Below are 20,451 nucleotides of genomic sequence, written 5' to 3'. Positions count from 1 at the left end.
GGGTCAGGGACGAAGCTCGCCGTGTTACGATGGGCTGAACTGTGCGAGATCGTGAGCGGAATGACATTTTGAAAGATTGATGTGTCCTCTTTGTAGAATATTTCTACCCACGGTGAACTCGTTCACCTAAACAAAGAAACAAAGTCAGCTGCAATTTCAGCAGGTAATTTTTCACATCCAACGACATTTGACTCGCTCGCCACAACCAAGCTACTCGATCTATTAGTAACAGTTTATTTCTGAACAATAAACGGTGAAGTCTCACCTTTACGACACAATTATATTTTTTTCTCTCGTGATGTTGCCTGCAGCGGAAAAAAATCTATAAACGTGTGTCGCGGTACTATTTTTAGGACTCTAATGTCGAATATTTTTAGCCGCAATCATCCGAAATAAACCCCACGTTTCGTGTGCGTGCACAATGAATTACCAAAAACACGCCCCGCTTACAATCTTGCGGTTCCTCGATTAAAGGGAAAATTAAAACGTTTTTTTTGCGATTCGAATCGCGTGGGTCACACAATAATGAAATATACCCAGTTACAATTACGACCCGGGCCACAAGTCAATCCATCGCCGGATGATGAGTAGTGGATGTGTCCTTGTTTGTATGCTACACCCCCGCTTACACTTCGGAACGGCTGTTAATGGTGCGGCGGCTTTGGTTTGACATTGAGGAGTATTTAAACAGCTACCGGCACGCGCGGTCGTCACATTTTGACGTAGTGTAAGCATTTAGAGAAAAAGGATAAACAATTACACTGGGCATCCATAATGTTTGTGGAAGAGGTATAAATATCCTATCCTTCAGGGCGAACCGCTGCTTATCGTTTACTAAATTCAATCGATCGACTTTGTGGTTTTCCAATTGCTATATATTGTATTTCATGGTGAGGACATATTTTGAGGCTATGCTGTTTAATAGTATGGTTAAAAATTTTCTAAAATCAATTTTCAATACTTCACGTATCAAAACAATCAATAACACGACGAAAAAAACCATTCCGGTAACGTGTATGACCCAAATCAAACCCAAGACGCAGTCTTCAATACGGCTGCGTGGATGCTGTTCAGGCAACTGCAAAGCAGCGTTCAACACCCCCAAATCAACGGCCAGCACCCTTACCGAGGAAGCTTAGTCATTCTTTTCCTTTCTTTTTGCATTAAATATTATTTTCTTTCAATTTTTTTCGTGCTAACTTAGTTTGGAATTAATTACACGAAAAACTTTTTTTTTATTATTCTACTCTGCACCTAGGACAATAAGACTGTCCACAATTTAGCGCTTGTCACGATACTGTTTCTCTATCTCCCAGCAACCAAGTAGAATTTCAAATTATTTCTACATCGAGTAATATGGTATATCTAACTCAATTTCAAGTATGCTGGCAGGGTAGATGACTAAATCCCCAGCCTCTAAATTGTTTTAAAAATAAATAATAAGATAAACATGTTTTTCAACTATCTTTAATAAATTTGTATCTCGTTTGGTTTAAACAAATTAATGGGAAAATGTGGAAGAATATTACTATTTCCAACATTACTCATTGTGCTTTCTGCTTGTGTCTGAGTAAGTGCAAAGCGAACGACAAAAACAATTGCTATTATGTTGTATGTTCTTACCGTGGTAATCTATCGAGATGAGTGAGTCGCAGCAGCAAGAAGTGGTGTTCCGGCCGAATGCGGTGCCTATTTACGTTCGGTCTTTTCGCATAAGACCGAGCATTCGTGATGTGACACCTTTGTTTAACTATATGGGCTACAGAAAATGGAGGTAAGATTTACGGAAGCCACCTTTATCGAGTCCTACCATGTCAGGTATCCAATCCTGATAAGGTTCAACAAATTGGCCCAGAAGAAACCATACAGTTTGCATAACAACTTAAAACTCGTGATTGTGTGGGACAACGCTATAATCTAGATCCTCATTTATATGGTCGATGAGAAAATTAATGATCGGCTACAAGATTTAGCACCACTTAAATACACGGTGGCCATTGAATAACTAAAAGGAATTGAATCCATTGCGATGGACACATAGAGATATCCACTGGTGTTTTTGTGATTAGAATCTGGGTGAACCAACCTATTTCCTACTACTTGACCTGGCAGTACAAAACATTATACCGAGAATTCATTGCACATTCGCAGTCTTCGATATTATTACCTGAACCACAAACAATCTCCGAGTGTATGGCAGCTGTTCAGGTAATATGTGTGACAACGGCAAAAGCTACATCAAGTACCTCAAAATTAACAGCCAGCAGGATGCTCACACTCGCTACCCGTAAAGGTAAGAAACAAGAAAGAAATCTGATGTTCGCAAACAAGAAGGTAGCAACCACAATGATGACAAGGAAGATTACGAGATAGTAATGTACTCTTAGTAGATCTAGCCGGAAAAATAGTTTGTGTTTCCGTGTCGTTTTGACACAATAGTATTTTTAGTGACATTCAATTTCATGTTTATACGTGACATGCGTTCCGTACTTCAAACACTGTTGATCCGGAAAACCGTGGCGTGATATTTTAACAATCGTACAATAAACAATAAAAACGTGAACAGGGTGAAACGAGCAAAGAGTGATAAAACAGCGGTTCTGTTTAGATCACATATTAGTCATACAATCAAAAATAACTTAACGTTGCAACCAGCAGCAGCATTTTAGTCGTTTTCTATGGTTTCCAGTCAATGTTCATGTAAGGAGAGCGACTAAAATGTTGTGACTGGTTGAATCTATAAGTCAATTCGGTTTGAATAAAACGACATCTCATCTAATCTTGATGGAGATTGTGGAAAAAAAATCAGGCGCTAATTATATTTATTAAAAAATACAATTACTGAGCAGATGAGTATCAATATATTTGTTTAGCAAATCGACGAATTGATTTAGAAATTGTAACTGAAATCATCATCCAATTGTCACAAGGAACCTCTAGTTACACAAAAAAATAAAAAGTAAAAATTGAGGTTTTGGATGAATTGCAGTAATGTAGGAACGGAGAAATCAAAAATAATGTCTCTTCTGCAAAGGTGAAGTAATTGAGATATGCTTTCTTGCAGATTTATTTTATCTAGATATTTTGGTGGTTTCATCAATGAAATCTGCCTTCAAGGTTTTTAATTCGTAAGCTCAGTGATATAAAAGCACGAATTTCATAAAAAAAAATTAGAATCCATAATCTAGAAGAATCTGGATATTTGAATTGACAAAAAAAACGGCGTTCTCACTTGTTTGACCATATTGCCGAACATATTGTATAAAAGTACACAAAAATCTTAAATGTAACAAAGCAAAGCAAAATCTTGATATTACGTTTCTTTGCGAAATTTGACCTTTTTTTGATAGACTTCGCAGCAGATTCTCAATGTAGAGGACAACTGCAGAGTTATGTTATGATCTTACTGATCGCTAAGAGGCCTTTCTGGGTGGAGCTCAAACATACGACGAATGATTTATGAGGCCATCGCCTTACCCTCCATTCCGCCAGGCCGAGGTCAGTCTTGAATATAGTTTCAATTAAACTTAAAATATCAAATTCACGTAATGCTACTGAACTGGTAATAGTTGCGAGACACCAGATCAAGAAAATAGAATTTGAACTGGTTTTACGCATTTACAAATCTCCTGCCATATCAGCTGATTTAAAGCGAATTTTCGACAGTCTCTTTGTTCGAAAATTCTCTGGATATTTTTCTACTCATTTTGAACTAGCGTCTGCTACACCACGTGTAGTCTGAATACATTGCATTTTCTAGTACCATCAGATATTGCCATATTCGGTTAGCCACTAAATATTTTCTCTTAATTATCCATTATTGCAACTAGAGTAAATAGTAACTTTTAAATAAATAATAAAAATCAAATTTCAAATGAATAATTCGTCGATGTACTATTGCCTTCCTTGTAGAGAACATATCCATATTAAATTTGCATAAGGGCGAATAAGATTTGTAAACAAACTTTTATTTTGATGGTTTCTCTTAATTTACTATAATTTCAATGCAGCAAACAATTGAAATTACTTCTACGAAGGGTAAAAATTTACATTAACGCATAGTTTGCATGAAATTCCACTCTGCAGCAGACTAATGAGCGAAACAAGTTTGTTTACAAAAAACAATTTCGCCCTTTTGACGAATTAATATTGATATTTTTAGTTCTGTTTCTTAGTTTTCAATTGTTTTCACTACGAACTTACCAAAATTTTATTCAGTATCTAGTGATTATTAACCTGGCCGCGATTTGTTATAGGAAAAATTTCAAAATAGTCACATGAACGAGCGCCTGGCTGAAAAAGTTTCCTTTTAACCTAACAAAAACACCTGTAAAATTTGACCGGTCAAAGAAAAATTAATAGACCCGAAAATGAATTGAAGTGGACCAATGGCAATTTCATTGAAATTATGTATTTTTTCGCTTTTTTCCTTACATAAATTATAGCCAATACCCATCACGCGTTGCTGCGACTTTCAACGAAATAGGAGGAAAACACAATTTGTTCCGAAGCGCCATCTGGCGGGCAGATAATCCCCAACCAACACGCTCCATAACAAATGCCCACTATGTATATATATTGACGGCAATCGGTGAAGCCGTTTGGGAGTCCATAAATCATATACATACAAACATTGCCTTTTAAATATATAGATAGATAGATTTTAAAACCGTTAAAATCAATATGAAATCACATAAATAATATTTTTATTGATGCGAGAAACATATTACAAAATTTAAATTTCGCGTGGAGTCAATCATGCCTAACCAGGGAGGTGGCATCCCTATATTGATGTACAGTAGTCAACACAAAAGTTTATATAAGGAAAAATGCAAAATTTCTATAAAATTATCTTTCTTTCACTTCAATCCATTTTCGGGTCCATTATTTTTTCTTGGATCGGCTTCAAATTTTACAGGTGTTTTTTTAAACCAAAAAGAAACTTTTTCAGCCCGGCGCTCTTCGAGATCGAGTGATGTTGCAAACATTTATCTAAAAATAGCGACGATATAACAAACACAAAAACAATTGACAAGATCAGATAATTTGTCCATATCGCATTTGATATACTATAGTACACACATACTCATATCAACAAAACTGACACTTGTATTTTCTATGTAACAACAACACTGCATTCGTAAGGCAGCCAGAAGTAGCAAAACGACGTGTGGTCCTGATCCTAGCTGACGAGACGGATATTGTCGTTAACTGGACCGTCATTGTGTAAAATAAGAACCAACAAAAAAGCATCACCGCAACCTACAACAGTGACTCGGGCAACAACCGAAGCGGTGCGTAAGCAAATGACTTTAAAGAAAATCTATTTTAAATAGAATGATTAACGCGTTGATACGAAGCTCGTTTTCTCAGTGTGAATGAAAAATTAGCTGCCATTTAACGATTGTGACCAATTCCGTTGCAAATTCATATAAAACATCTGGTCATCATCTTGAGTATCTAGGTTAACTCCAGATTGACAAACTAAGAATGTGGACAACTATAAATATTTACAACTTTGGCCTCGCGCGCCGAGTAACATCATTTGGAACTGTTCGTACATATGTGTAGTCCTTCCGATGGAAGGAACTACAGATTTGGGTCTGATGTTCGTTTAACAAATCAGTCCGATTCATCCAATTCTTCCCAATTGTCGCCAGGCACGAACAGTCGATTATAATTGTACTTCAATTACAATGTTGGGCAAATGATGCTGGTCACAACAGTGCCACCATCGCTTAAAACTACAAGGTGGAATTGATTAAAAAATACATCATCGTCATTGTCATTGGAAACTAACAGTCGAGTTTAAGTACCGATTTGGTTTACAAACTAGAACACTTAATATTTCTCACAACAACTAGATTGATCAATCAGCATTGAACCACGTCCAATCCTCACTAGCCCCAACGGACAGGTATGCACTCAATCGAACTTTTGTTGTGTCCCAGTAAAGGGCATTTCGAAGCATTCAATTCGCCTTCAATTGGTAATTGCAAGTTAAAGCCCGTCGGACTGGCCAAATAAGGCACTACAGTAAATCTATATCGTTAAGGTAAAAACACTAATCACGTGTCGCAGAGTAGCATTCGACCGATCGTTCACATTGCTTGATCACAAAGTTGGCAGGCGAGTTTCAAATGTCACTGGTTTGTTACAAAATGTATACGCTGAATCGTACCCACCCCGGTTTGCCAATATGCTGGGGCAATCAAATGCGCGCGTCCTCCCCCTGCTCGCTGGGTTGGCTTTAGATAATGCACACACAGGTGAGAACAGAAACCAGATGTGGCCTAGTGAGAGGTTTGCGGTTTACGTTCCGTAGAATAGAAAATTGCGATCCTTCTCCGAACCCGTTCGTAGGAAGACTGGCGGCACTTGCTCTAGCTTGATCTTGGCTATGGCTGGGAAAAGTACGAGTCAGAGTGAATTAGCGTGTGTTTATGTTCTACCGGAGAGAGGGTGGGTTCCGACATGATCACAGCTCATATGTTTTTCCAAGGTATACATTTTCCTGCCGGTACGGTGCGCGGCGGCTCGTGCTGGGGTCATTTGTCTCTCAGAGAGTTGCTCAGATCGACTTTAAAGGGTGTCAATCGGAGTTTTCTTTGCGCATTTTTACAAAGAGGAGATTGATTTTCTTTTATACATGTGAATGGGGATCAACCAAATACTGAATCGTAGAACGGTGTTACACGGTAAAAATCTTGTAGTTCACGTAAATTATGAAAATTCATCAAGACTATTACGACAAGCCATGAAAGAGCTCTTTATTTGAATTATAACAATTTATCAAACCTCAAAAAATGTGTGTAATACTACGTTCACACTATGAGTTAAAACGTGTTTTAACGCTATCTTGATGACATTTTTCTTGTTGCTAATTATTATAACATGTTTTAACTCTGTAGTGTGAACATGGTATAATTATCTTTAATTAAAATACACGATGTTCTTAGGTTAATCATTCATTGTTGTCCTCTACACAGCATGTCTGCCAAAATTCTGTCCACAAGCAGATACAGCTGCATTGTAAAACTCGTGGTTAAAATTGGATCTCACTATTGAAGAATGCACATTGACATACATTATTAAAAGTGTCACGGGTTTTCATTTGGCAGTTGGTACTCTTTGTAAATTAACTGTTAGGGCCAACCCGTATTCAACGGATTACATGCATATTCCGAAGCATATAGGGCAATGAGACTAGTTTGGCCCTGTTAGGGAAGGTACCACACTTCTATTGTTAGTTAGTCGGCCAATGTTGTGTGAAAACAGCTCTGACGGAGCTAGTGGTTCAGTGGTAAGCGGGACCGCCACTCATTGGTCCAGGTTCAATCCCAGCCGAGGTCGTTGAAATTTTTCTGATGTGAATAAATCTGTGGTCACGTCTTCCTTCGGAAGGGAAGTAGAACCGTTGGTCCCCGGTCCATGAGTTGATGGATCGATATTTAGATAGTGGAGTCACCTCTCTGTCGTCGGTAAAGAAGAAGTAGAATCCAACTTCTATACTTACTAACAAATATCCTCCTCCCGTGATACTTGTGGAGTACGTAATAGTATATACGGCCTCTAGCAAAAGCAAGTATCGGACTAACATTCCTTCCCTTTCCTTACGCGATCTACATTCGGGCCTGGTCGGCGCTGGTATTGATCAATAAACATTTCAGGGGTACCAGGAGTCGCACATTGAAAGATGTTTCGCTACTCGAAGCATAATTATCTACTAATTCCCTGTGCAACTTCAGCTAGTCCAGATTGATAACGGAGTAGCAGCCAGGGGTGGTCGTACAAGGTCAAGCTTAATGTTGTGTGAAAACAGCTCTAAGTTAAAGTTTGGAAATCTAATTAAAGATTGGGGAAAATTTTGCTTGAAGAAAATTTTCAGATATTTTATGGTTTTTGCCTTTCTCATATAAAGAAAGATTATGCAATCACTCCAAAAATCGATTGCCCAACAAAGACCCGGAGGGCCGAGCGTCTTACACCATTGTGTTTGTATGTGTATGTGTGTGTACGAGTGTTTGTTAGAGAGCAGAAAAAATGTTCAAAACACCCTGAGCAGAAAAAAAGCTCAAAAACTCAGGGAACGGGTTTGGGCAGCCACCGGACCCGCTAAAACAACTACTCTTGCGCGGAACCGGATTTCTTCCCAGCACTGCTTTACGGCATTACTTCTGGTAGTTTTCTATGTCTATAGCACACACTCCTATCCTACTACTTAGTAGTTAGTTTTTTCAGTATGGTTATAATACACCTCCTCGTCAAACTATCAGTTTTCGACCTTCCACACAACGTGGCAATTTCTGTATGGCAGTAGGAAAGCTAGTTGTGGGTTGAAAATTAGTGCTCTTCTCCTATGAGGACAATCTGGGCGGCCAACATCTAATTTACTGGGCCCTTCGGCTCCCTGATGCCATTTAGTACCACTTTCTCGTTGAGCTATCGATTCGATCTAGTCCCCGACGGTGGATGTAGCTTACTCCAACGAAAAGTTCCCCGGCGAGAAAAGATTTCCCGATATCGAGTCAACCAGCCAGATGCCGAGGTCAGTTCGGTGATTCCATTGGAGTAGGGCGTCCGGTTCACTGGTGCCCTGACGACCCGCGATTGCTGATGTCTCGTCGTGGACTACTCAGTCTAGTCCCTGGCGGTGAATCTAGCTCACGCCAACGGACGCTTATTTCTATCGGGCCGACCGGTAGGGTGCCGTGGTCGGTCCGGTGATTCTGGGTAGAGCGTGGCGTCCGGTTCGCTAGCACCCCGTCGACCCATACCCGGTGTTCTGTCGCAGTCTACTCTCGCCTAGTCTCCGGCAGTGGATCTAGCCTACTCTGATTGCTCTCCCGAAACCGTTGCTCGCTGTTTATCACGCCATTTCCGCTGTAAGCCAGTCATGATCAGCGCCACCACTATGTGGACCGCGTTTCACGTGTTTACGTTGCTTGTCATTTTGTAGACATTATCCAAGTTGATGTCCAGCCCTCCAGTGTCGAGCATCTCTCTGCATTTCGCTTCGAACCTTTCAACATTCAAAGACCACATGCTTCGGTGTCTTCTCGATGTTATCAAACTCTAGGCACGTTGCGTGCCCGAACCGACGATGATACTTCCTGAAGTAGCTGTGGCCCGACAGAACATGTGTCAGGTGGAAGTTCACCTCTTCGTGCTTTCTATTGACCTAAGTCAACAGATTTGGGATGAGCCGGTACGTCCACCTTCCCTTCTCCGTATTGCTCCATTTCTGCTGCCACATCACCATCGAATCGATTCTCAGAATCTTCCTCACATTTCTGGTGTTTCTCCGATTGTAGCATCAAGATGATGCAGATAGGGATCATCTCGACAATAACCCCTACTGCCTCCGACGAAATGGTTCTGCACGCGCTCACGACTCTTACGGCCATCAGCCGGAACCCCATATCGCGATATCGATGACGAAACACTAGATATCAGACGTCTCGTGCTGCTTCTCGGGCCGCCGATGTTCAGCATGATCCTATTGCGCCTTCGCCTTCGTTGCCTTCGTCGATTTTTCGCAGGCGTAACCGACGTGGTTGTTGAAGCTCAACCGGTCGTCGATTATCTCTCCCAATTGCTCCAGTTCATACTTCGATTCTCGTGCCCTCTGACGTCGATCTGCATCCACTGCTTTACAGTTACTGACCAACAACACTTTCGTCTTGTGGTGAGCTGTCTGTAGCTTGATCGCGTTCATTCAGTTCTGGATTGCGTCAAATGTCTCTGTCAGAGACACCTTCACTTCCTCAAGTGTCCCACCAATCAGTAACACGTCGTCCGCGAAACTCGCAATTTTCAAATTCCTGGGCAGTCCTGAGGAACACTCTGCTCTGGAAATAGCTCTACAAGATCCGGCATAGATAGTCGGAGACCCTTATTCTGTGTAGCTCTGCGGCGATGGTTCCCCAGTTAGCGCTGTTAAATGTATTCTTCACATCTATCTTGACCACAGCGCAGTATCGATCTCCTCTTCGACTTCGTTTGAATGCCTTCTCAGCGCTCTCGAGCACTGTCCGAATTGCATCTACTGTTGATGCTCCAGTACACGTTTGCCCTCCGAGCATTTCGTCAGCCTTTTAAGAATGATTCTTTTCAAGAGTTTATCGAGTGTTTACAGCAACCATATAGGCCTATACGAGGCCAGATAGAATGGTGGCTTCCCTGGCTGTGGCAGCAATACCAGCTTCTGTACCTTCCTTATTTCGGAGAGGTTTACTTCATCTAGACACTTCGGCAGCACCATCCTGAACATGTCCGGGTATGCCAGGATCGCAGCTTTCAGTACCACGTTTGGTATTCCATCATGACCAGGGGCTTTATTTGGTTCCAGTCGCCTCGATGCTTCTGCAAGATCCATCGTCAATCGTCCGTGTTTGCTCCTTCTTCGGCGTACGGTGTCGGTGGCCAAGCAGTTGGATTGTGCTTCGGGAAGAGACCCTCAACGATTATCATCAGCACATTTCGGCTGGCGTCGACGGGCCCTTCATTCTTGCTATCAAGACTCGGAACGCGCCGCTCCAGCGATTGGCGACTACTTCTCGGCACAGCTCCTTGTGGCAATCTGACTTGCTAAGCTGGATCTCTCGTTTTAAAGCTGCCCTAGCTTCCCGAAACACTGCCTTCCGCTTGTTTCTTTCTGGCTGAGAAACTGTTCTCTGAGCCCGCATTCTGGCTCTGAGACAAGCAGCGCGTAGCGTACTGAGCATCTCGTTCCACCAGTAAGCTGGACGCCGTCTATTGGGTGGTTCCAGTTTTTGTGTCATTGTGGCATCAAAAGCCGTCACAATCCTTTTTGCTAGATCTGCCGCATCCATATTTTCAGTCCCGCCGTCCAGCAGAAATGCCTCAACGAAGAGGTCTTAGTTGAAAGCTTTCGTTTTCAACTCTCGCTCGCCGGTCATCTTTCTCCGTGCTGCAGAAGGGTTCCGTTGGCCGATACGGTAGCGAATCGTCTGGTGGTCGCTATGCGTCTACTTCTCGCAAACTCTCCAATCCATGTTCGCCGTCAGTGAAGGGCTACAGAATGTGATGTCAATGATACACTCTTTCCCGTCTCTCCGAAATGTGCTAACGGAACCTTCATTGAACAATCGTTAGTCTAACTTCGCTAGAGCTTCCAGCAGGATATACCCTCTTGTGTTGGTTACTCTACTGCTCCACTCCTCAGACCAGGCAATGAAGTCACCACCAATGACTACGGGCTTTCGGTCGATCAACTGATCGGTTAACTACTCCAGCATTAGGCTGAATTGCTTACTGTCCGCCTTGGAGGAGCGCAACAGCTGCACACGGGGACACCGTTGATTGGCGATTACGAAGCCTTCCTATGAGTGTTCTACCACTTCTTGAATGGGGAATCTACCCATAACTTGTATCACAGCTGTTCCAGATCTATGCGCCATCCAGTTACCATTATCAAGGGGGACTCTGCAATCAAAGCGACATCACACATTGTTTCTGTTGTGCGGTATCTAAGTGGTTCAGAGCATTTAAAGCCACCCGTCTGATGGTCGTTTCCGTCCGCTGGAGTACAAAGCATCCACTTTGGCCCCTGCGTACAGTCTTTCGCAAGAGGGCTTCAGTGTGCGTGGATGATCGCGAAGGCCTTAAGCGTTGGTATGTTAACATGCTGAATACTGAAAGAGAGCTAGATTCCCCATATCACTGGGGTTTCCGGTCATGTCGCTATGTGACGCGTTGTTTAGTGAATATGAGCGTCATTTTTCGATTGGTTCAACTGAAGGCATGGTTTTCGGACGTGACCGATTCATAATCGCGCGATTACATGTGTTTGTTGGTCGGTGCTTGAGATCGTGTTTATGAGTTTATAGATGCTAAAACGTTCATTTACTCACCGGGGTGTTTTTATGTTTGCGAGATCGCGGCAATGGCAATATATTCTAAGATCGCGGCAACTATGGCGTAAACGAAGTTCGATTGTTTGTATGTTAACATGTTTGTCTCGTTTGCTAGCGTGTATGTAACTTCGCGTGAATGAATTCGATTTCACAACCGATTTCATAATTCGCATATTCGCGTGTTTTTTTGAATGATCGCGCCTACCGTGGCTTTGATGCCTAATTTTCCGCGTACGGTTCACACATTAGAAGAGAGTAAGTTTCCCCATATGACTAGAGTTACCGGACATGTCGCCAGGTAACGTGTTGTCTAGTTAATATGAGCGTCATTTTTTTGATTGGTCCAACTGAAGGCATGAGGTTAAGTTAGGACGAGGATAGATTTATCGAATGAATCGAATCAAATGCTCGAATTGAACATTGGAAAAAATGACCATCGAATTCTAAGTACCCACTAATCTATCATATACGCCAGTTGTGAAATTGACTTCGTCTCATGTGTCTTCAAGTAGACAGTTGCACTCCTGGAGATGATTTCTAGATGATAAGCAATTCAATCCTTTTCGTGTGACATACTAAAGTAGCTCGTACCACAATCGACCTTAACTCAATTTTAGTTGTGGTACTACTATTTCATAACAAATATATTTTAGCACTAAAGATAACCTGTCGCACATGCGGTCCAAATGATTCCTCTATTCGTTTGTTTATTTTTGTCTCTTCATTATCCGGTCTTCGTCGACACGCCGAATTGCTCCGGTATACCTACGCCTCGCCGCATCGAGTAGATGAAGCAGTGATTGCAGTGAACCAGAAGCTTGTTGGAAAGATTATTAACACCCCCACCCGTAATGCCTATCCTTGGTTGGCCTTACTATCTTCGAGCACGTCTAAGAGAGCCACTTTGATCACTGGTCGTTGAAGAGTACCCGTATTCGTTTGAACATCCACTTTACGCACCGCGCCTTAATCACGTGGCCGCGTATTCATCTGTTTGTTACTGATTCGTCAACCACTATTACAAGATCACTGATCTCTAGCGGTTTTGTGTTCGAAAATCATTTCGTTTGCCTAGCAATGTTAGCCTAGTTTAGCACAAATACTCAGACGAACACATACACAGATAGACATACGACTAGCACATAACAATAATACAATAGGACTAAAAACTACAATTTTTGCTACACTAACACTAATAGGCTTCTACTTTTACATTTCCTTCATTAATAAACCGCTAAATCGACGCACAATGACCTCCATTGCGAGCCGTGTTCATCAACACCGCCATTAAACTGTGGAACAGTGTTTGCAAACACGGCCCACAGCAAAAGTCAATTCACGTCAACCATTCAGTCGGCCACGCCTGAGCGCGCATAGGCTATTTGTTGATCATTAGTTTAGGCAGGTGCAGAGTATGAAAAAACACAAACATAAAACAGGCACATAAGCCCTCCCGGTCGCCTCTATGCAGCACTTTCGAGGCGTAATGCAATAACCATCTTAAAGCAATTGTCTGTCAGAGGTTCCTTAAAACTGATGCACGAAATATGCTTGATAATGTTGGCAATACCGGAAGTTTTTATGTTTCACAATTTGCATTCAAAGCTCGAATCAGTCTAATGATTTTAATACATTCTGATGCATATTATCTATCATTTGTTTGGTACAAAATAGTAGAATTCTCGTTACATCATGCTTGCGTCGGTTGCGGCTAACATGGTGATTTGAATCGACGACGACGCTCTGTTCAGAATGTGTCTAACCGCCATTCGCAGTTTTGCCCAACTAAAATGAACTTTTATTTAAAAAGACACAAGAAATTAAACACATGTTGTTGTTTGGTTCTTTTTCAATTTCCGGAGAAAATACGAATTTGGCATTCCCATCCTTCATCTACAAACGCGATCTTCTCGCAGCTAATTTCCACGTATTCAATCAATATCACGGGTCTCCTATTTATTCGTGCCGATCATCCCGTACAGTGGAAATGCGGAGCACCCCGTACTAGGTGTTCTGTTTCGTTTAACACCTAATTTAAAGGGGAGATTTTCACGGAACCATCGCATCGCCAAAGTGCGCGGTTATATTTAGAACCCCGTGCGTACATGTAGTATTGCGCTCTCTTTCAGTAGCTGCAGCTACTGGCAGCAACAACGCTAGGCTGAAAATGGAAAGCAAGGTTATTTTCACCATAACCGTTAACTAACTGTAGCTTGTTTCGTTCGATCAGGACCTGGTGCGCGTGCGAAAATGGAAATATTACCTCGATTTTTTTCGATTTGTCTTGTCTCGGTACAAGACGGGTGGTTTGTTTTTCCTGTCCGTGCACCGTGTCGTAAATTTTCCGGAGTATCGGAGGGGTTTGTTTATGGACAGACGTGCGGACATGGTTCGATAATCTCCGCAACACGGAACCTCTCGGTTCAAGGTTAAGCTGGGAAGGTGTTGTTCTACGATTGCCTTTCGATTGGCATATGATTGTTTTTTTCTTTCAGATTGGATTTCAGCGAATAACACTGTTTGAATTAATTTGTTCCTATCGTCAAGCATCTGTAGATTTCAACATTGGATTTAGTTTTACTTTCAGAAATAAGCAGGTGAACATAAAAAAGTGTCTAGGGCGTTGTAAATTTATCAAATTTACTCAATCCAGTAAAAACACGAGAAGATCGATTCTATCTACAAATCTTAACATATACTTTTGGTCTGTGTAAAAAAACTAAAACCTTTTTTATGTTTCTAATCTATAACATGTGTCAGTGCAGTGTTGCAATCCGTTCCGGCGTTTAGGTTGTTATTCTTTTTAACCTTATTTCGCTGTGACACACCGGTATTTATAGCCGAAGCTTGTGAGATTTTCAGCCGATTTCCACTAACTAAATATTGTCATAATGTACAAGCATATATTTCAAAAGTCGGTGACACTAAAAGCTTCGTTCCATATTAAAAACTGTCAAATTTGTTAACACCAATCCCGTGAAACGGAATCAAATTATTTCATTTAATTTTTCTATGAGTAAACAGTCATTATATGGTGATAAGTTAATACTCTTTAGGGTGGCGCCAATAAAAATGGTCATCCCAAATGTTCAAAACGGACACACATCAAAAGCTTCACAACCTTGAACAAATTTCCAAAACAAAATTTGAGCACAATCGGACATGATTGAAAGGAGCCGCAAAGCTGTGAAAGTAAAATTTGTAGAAATCACCAAAAGAAAAGATCCTTCCCAAATGTCATAGAAATGCATGAAACGTCTAGAATTGACACCAGATCTCGACATTTTATGTATTTCGAAAATATTTAGCATCAACAATAGAATTCTAAAATTTCGTCATTTCTTATGAATTAAAATTGTTCGAACTTTTCGTGGAGACTTGTTAAGAGGTTCTGAAGTTTTCGTAGTGTGTTCGTTTTGCAAACTACATTCCATTGACAACCTTTACAACATGTCCAGCAAAACACAGTCAACTAAAAATCGAGATATGTACGTTGAAAGACTCCAATGTCGGATTGGTTACATAATATTCTATTATTTTAATACCAAACGATACGCTTACGAGAATCCACATATATTTTACTATTTTAAAGGCTGGTACAATGAATTATCACTGTCTAGATAAATAATTAGACATTGAAATGGAACTGTTGAAGTTTTCTTTCGCTAGAACAGTAAAAGATCATCAATAAGCCAAGTGTTGCATCGTGACCATTTGTTCTCTGACACAAGCCAGACAAGTCTGTATATTTCATCGTATGCGTCTGTTTAGTATTATGAAAAAACACGCGTTTATTTTACCAAGTAGCAATCAATTTCGTCCATGCGATGTCTGGTAAGTTCTTTTCTTTTTTCGAACAGCTTACTTGAAAAGAAAAGGTGGGTGGGTAATTTATTTTAAAACTCAAACACAGGGTGCAATTCGTACTTGTTTTCGTTTTATGGAATCGATTGAAAACTCAATTCTGAACATTGGAATCGAAGCATAGATAATATTGAATCGTTCTATCGTACCGGAGTACCAAGAAATCATGGAAATTCTGCACTTTTAAATCCAAAAAGAAATCGCAGACCAATCGAAATAGTATGCGGTATGTATCTAATCACCTTACGACTCAACTTGTTCAACCCAATAGTGATGTCAATAAAAATATTATGAGTAATAACGGATGCATTATTCTTCCCTGTGGAACTTTTAGTTTTCTTAATCAATGTTTAGCGAATAGCATGCGCTATTTGAGAAGCTGTTTCTCACAAGTATAATATTTTTTCTATTGACGTGCACCGATTTCGATAGAACCTCAAGCGTTTGTTTGTCCAGCGTTAACGGAAAGTTGGGTAAATTAGTCATTGAAAAAAATAACGCCAAAATCATTCGAAATTTTGAGATCCCTCCAACTATAGAACGCGGAATCTATTTTTTTCTTGAAGAGCTCTAGGTACAGTTTTATCCAGGACATACGATTTAAATTTGTCTACACTAAAATGTTCACAAAAGCAAGTCAAAGCCGGAAGATTTTTCTATTTCCATCGTTCAAACAGCTGATTCTTAATGTAGAGAACAATTTCGACCATACCCAGAGCTTTATATTCAATGACCGTTTTAACCCACTTCCCGTTCTCGTAGGCAGCGCATATCCGATCAAAGTCCATCGCGCATATGGACATATAAACGTGGAAAATTTAATCGAAATCCGTGCACATCACCACTCAAACAAAGCGGTGCCCACTTGTGGAAAACAACCGCTTGAAGTCGTAGTTTTTTTACCGAAAAAACCGGCGGGAAATATTTGTCGGTATTTACTACGACCATATGAATCATTGATCAAGAGGTTCTTAAGTTTTTAGTGTCAGCAGAATCGTTGCACTATAAAGGCTTGTATTTATTTTGTGGGCTAAGAATCCGTTGGGAAGTCTTTTTAGCTAGAGGCTTCGCAATGGAATGTGGTGGTGAGAAGCGTGTGTATATACAATACACCTTCCACTAACTGAGAGTGCTTTTATGGTAGAAGCTTGTCTGCACCTATTTATTGGCACACACATTTGTTTTTATCTCTAGATACGAACATTTTTAGCCCTAGAGATGAAAGGTGATAGCTTTATATACATCCAACAAACTATTTCAAGAATGCCTCATCTTACACGTACATTCTGAGATTGCCTTCATGTATAATAAGCCCCGCACGATTCACGAAGCATGGGGATACTTCCAGAATGAAACATATTTTTGATTATGGCATGCATATATTTAAGGTTGCACAGAGAATGCGCAAAATTCGCCAACGAAAAAAGCAGTTTTTTTCCACACCGTATGTCAGATCTTCATAAAAATCAATCAGCGTATGTAGAATGTTGTTACAGTACTGCTGATTGATTTTTATGAAGATCTGACATACGGTGTGGAAAAAAACTGCTGTTTTCGTTTGCGAATTTTGCGCATTCTCTGTGCAACCTTAAGCAAGATATTTCGATAAACATCAGCTCAGCTTTTTTCCTATCTTTTATCGAAATCTCAACAGCTGAGATCTTAGTTAAGATTTTTTTTTGCTGAGATCTCAGTAAAAGTGACCTTTGACAGCTGAGACTCGGAAAATATTTCATCGAAAGTCAGCAAGCAAATATCATTTTACTGAGACACCAGTTTTTAAATACACGAAAATATTCACAAAAGCAAGGTGGTGGGATGTTGGGAAATTGCCGAGTCGAATTGAGTGTGTATGTGACGAAAAATAACATAAAACGATCTCACCATTGTCCGGCTTTTAATCAATCGATTGGTGACATTTCGTCGAATATCTCCTCAACCAAAGCGATGAATCCGCCAGTCATATTCAGATAGCGTTGTAGACGTCAAACGGCGAAACAAGTTTACTATCAGTGGCTCGAATCATGCACGCGCTTGTCTATATTATAAGAAGTTGCGATAAAATATCTACGCTGAATTGCACTAGTCTCGCGATAACATCACAACTACTACGTAGTTCAACAGAACAAACGATCTGGCGCACGATTAATTCCTATTTTCAATTAACTACCCTCTATATCACTGAAAATCTAAAAAAATAAGAACGTACAAACGCTTCCGGGCGAGTCGGCAGTGCTGCCACTTTCAGATATTAAGATTTTGTTTTGGTAAGAAAACTCAGAAGGTTACGCTCTAATACCTTGTATCGTAAGAAGCTACAAAAAGCCCCTTTTCTTAATTTCTTGTAGATTCAACTTTTTAATATATTGTGTATGGAAATATTAAATTAATTTCTTAAAGGCCGTTTACACCAAAATACGGACAATAACAAATACTACAATATAAAAACCCCAAGTTGTTCATTAAATTTAATTCTTTCATATCGTATATAGTTGAGGTGTGTGTGTGTGTACAATCCATCTTCCACTGACCGGCAGATCTTCATCTATTCATTGATATATTTATTTTTATCCATGGCTGAAAACATGTTTGGCCCAGGCTATGGAAGGTGATAGCTCTACTGCCCATCCACCGACTCATTTCAAGAATGCCTGTTCATACACGTACATTCTGGGGTCGGCTTCAAACAAAATAAGCCCCGCATGTATACAAACACGAATCAATTGGATGCGTGCATTGTATTCACGCTTCCAGAATTAAAAGCAATGTTTTGATTCCGTATTTCTCATAAACATAGTTTGTACATAAAACCAAAAATTCCCTTATAATAATTTAAAACAATCTCACCAACTTCTGCTGCTTATTATCTATTTCTTTCGTGATTCGCCACGATCTTTTAGTACATGAACGAAATTTTGCACTTCATTTTTATATAGATGGCTCTTGCACCCATCACTTTTCTCCTGTCCCTAGATGGCACTACCGATTCACTATTCTGTGAGCATTTTTGCCCTTGCACATTTTCTTGCATCAAATTTGTACTTGCATAGAAAGTTTTAATGCTATCCTAATATTTCATATAACTACTTGCATGTCCGGAAGGCTGAGTATTTCTCTTTACTTAGCACTTTACTTTTCACTAGATTCAAATTTTTAATATATTGTATATTAAAATAGTACATTGATTTCTTAAAGGCCGTTCACACCAAAATACGGACAATAACAAATACTACAAAATAGAAACCCCAAGTTCTTCATTACATTTTATTCTTTCATATCCTACATAGTTGAGATGTGTGTGTGCGTGTGTGTGACCGTCAGTGCTTTTATGGAAGAGACTCTTCATCTATTCATTGATATATTTATTTTTATCCATGGATGAAAATATGTTTGGCCAAGGCTATGGAAGGTGTTAGCTCTACTGCCCATCCACCGACCCATTTCAAAAATACCTGTTCATACACGTACATTCTGAGGTCGGCTTCAAACAAAATAAGCCCCGCATGAATACATCCACGAATCATTTGTATGCGTTCATTGTATTCACACTTCCAGAATTAAAAGCGATATTTTGATTCCGTATTTCTCATAAACATAGTTTGTAAATAAAACCAATAATAATAATAATAATTTAAAACGATCTCACCAACTTCTGCTGCTCGTTATCTATTTCTTTCGTAATTCGCCAAGGTCTGTTAGAATATGAACGAAATTTAGTGGTTCATTCTTATATAAATGACTTTGACATCCCTTACTTTTTCTTCTGTCCCTAGAAGACACTACCGATTCACTATTATGTGAGCATTTTTGCCCTTGCACACTTTCTTGCATCAAACCTGCACTTGCATAGAAAGTTTTAATGCTATCCTAATATTTCATACAATTACTTGCATGTCCGGAGGGCTGAGTACCTTGTGAGAAGCTACATTTTTTGTTATTCTTCACAAATTTTCTTCCAATTGGGCTCATTTCGTCGCTGTTGTGCTATCTTATGACAAGCGCCATTTAGCACAATTCGAGAAAAACGATTTTTAAAGTTTGATATTGAATATCTTGAAACTTACAAATGGTATAAACAATTCAAAGAAGACAATTTATGCTTCTATCTTTTCTGCATTAATCTCTCAAATATTACGAAGATCGGTTGACTATGTTGCGAGTTTTTATTATGAATGTAAACAAAAGTCGCTCTCACACGTGTCATAGGCGTGTATTGATGGCAAAATTTGTATGACATGTCATAATCGTACATGGAAAATTTTCCATAGAAAAAAATCATCGATTTTTTATTTTTTTTCATATCTTTACGTTCATACGGCCTATAAACAATCGGTGAAATGCATTTTGAAGGAAATGAGTCAGGGAATCTAGAAAAAATAGTTATTTTTGGTTACAGTGCTGCCAAATATCTTTTATTTACAGTTTAAAACTAAAACTGTGTTTTTCTCACAACTCGGGTAATTTTCTTTTGAGAATGTTTAAGCCATTGTGTTCCTCAGACATTTTTACACATAAAACATCTAAAACTTCAATATAACTTGTGCAAATTCCTAGATACAGAGACTTGAAGCAAAAAGCTCACAATTTCTCATCATGTTTCTCGCTATATCTAAGTAACCAAGTAGAATTTCAAATTTCTGAAAACACCACTTTGTAGAGATTTTTTAAATAAGTAATGTGGCATATCTAACTCCGCTTACCCCAAAAT

The 20,451-nt window shown here is 39.8% G+C and overlaps 1 protein-coding gene across 13 annotated transcripts in view; it reads right to left on the bottom strand.

Annotated features, from left to right (window-relative positions):
- Nucleotides 1–20,451, bottom strand: part of LOC131690789 (protein phosphatase 1 regulatory subunit 12A) — a 247,265-nt gene that overhangs the window by 31,035 nt on the left and 195,779 nt on the right. The window lies entirely within an intron of this gene.

Source organism: Topomyia yanbarensis, chromosome 3 (assembly GCF_030247195.1).
Source record: "Topomyia yanbarensis strain Yona2022 chromosome 3, ASM3024719v1, whole genome shotgun sequence".
In the NCBI taxonomy this organism is placed as follows: Eukaryota; Metazoa; Arthropoda; class Insecta; order Diptera; family Culicidae; genus Topomyia; species Topomyia yanbarensis.
This window is presented reverse-complemented; position numbering and strand designations above follow the sequence as displayed.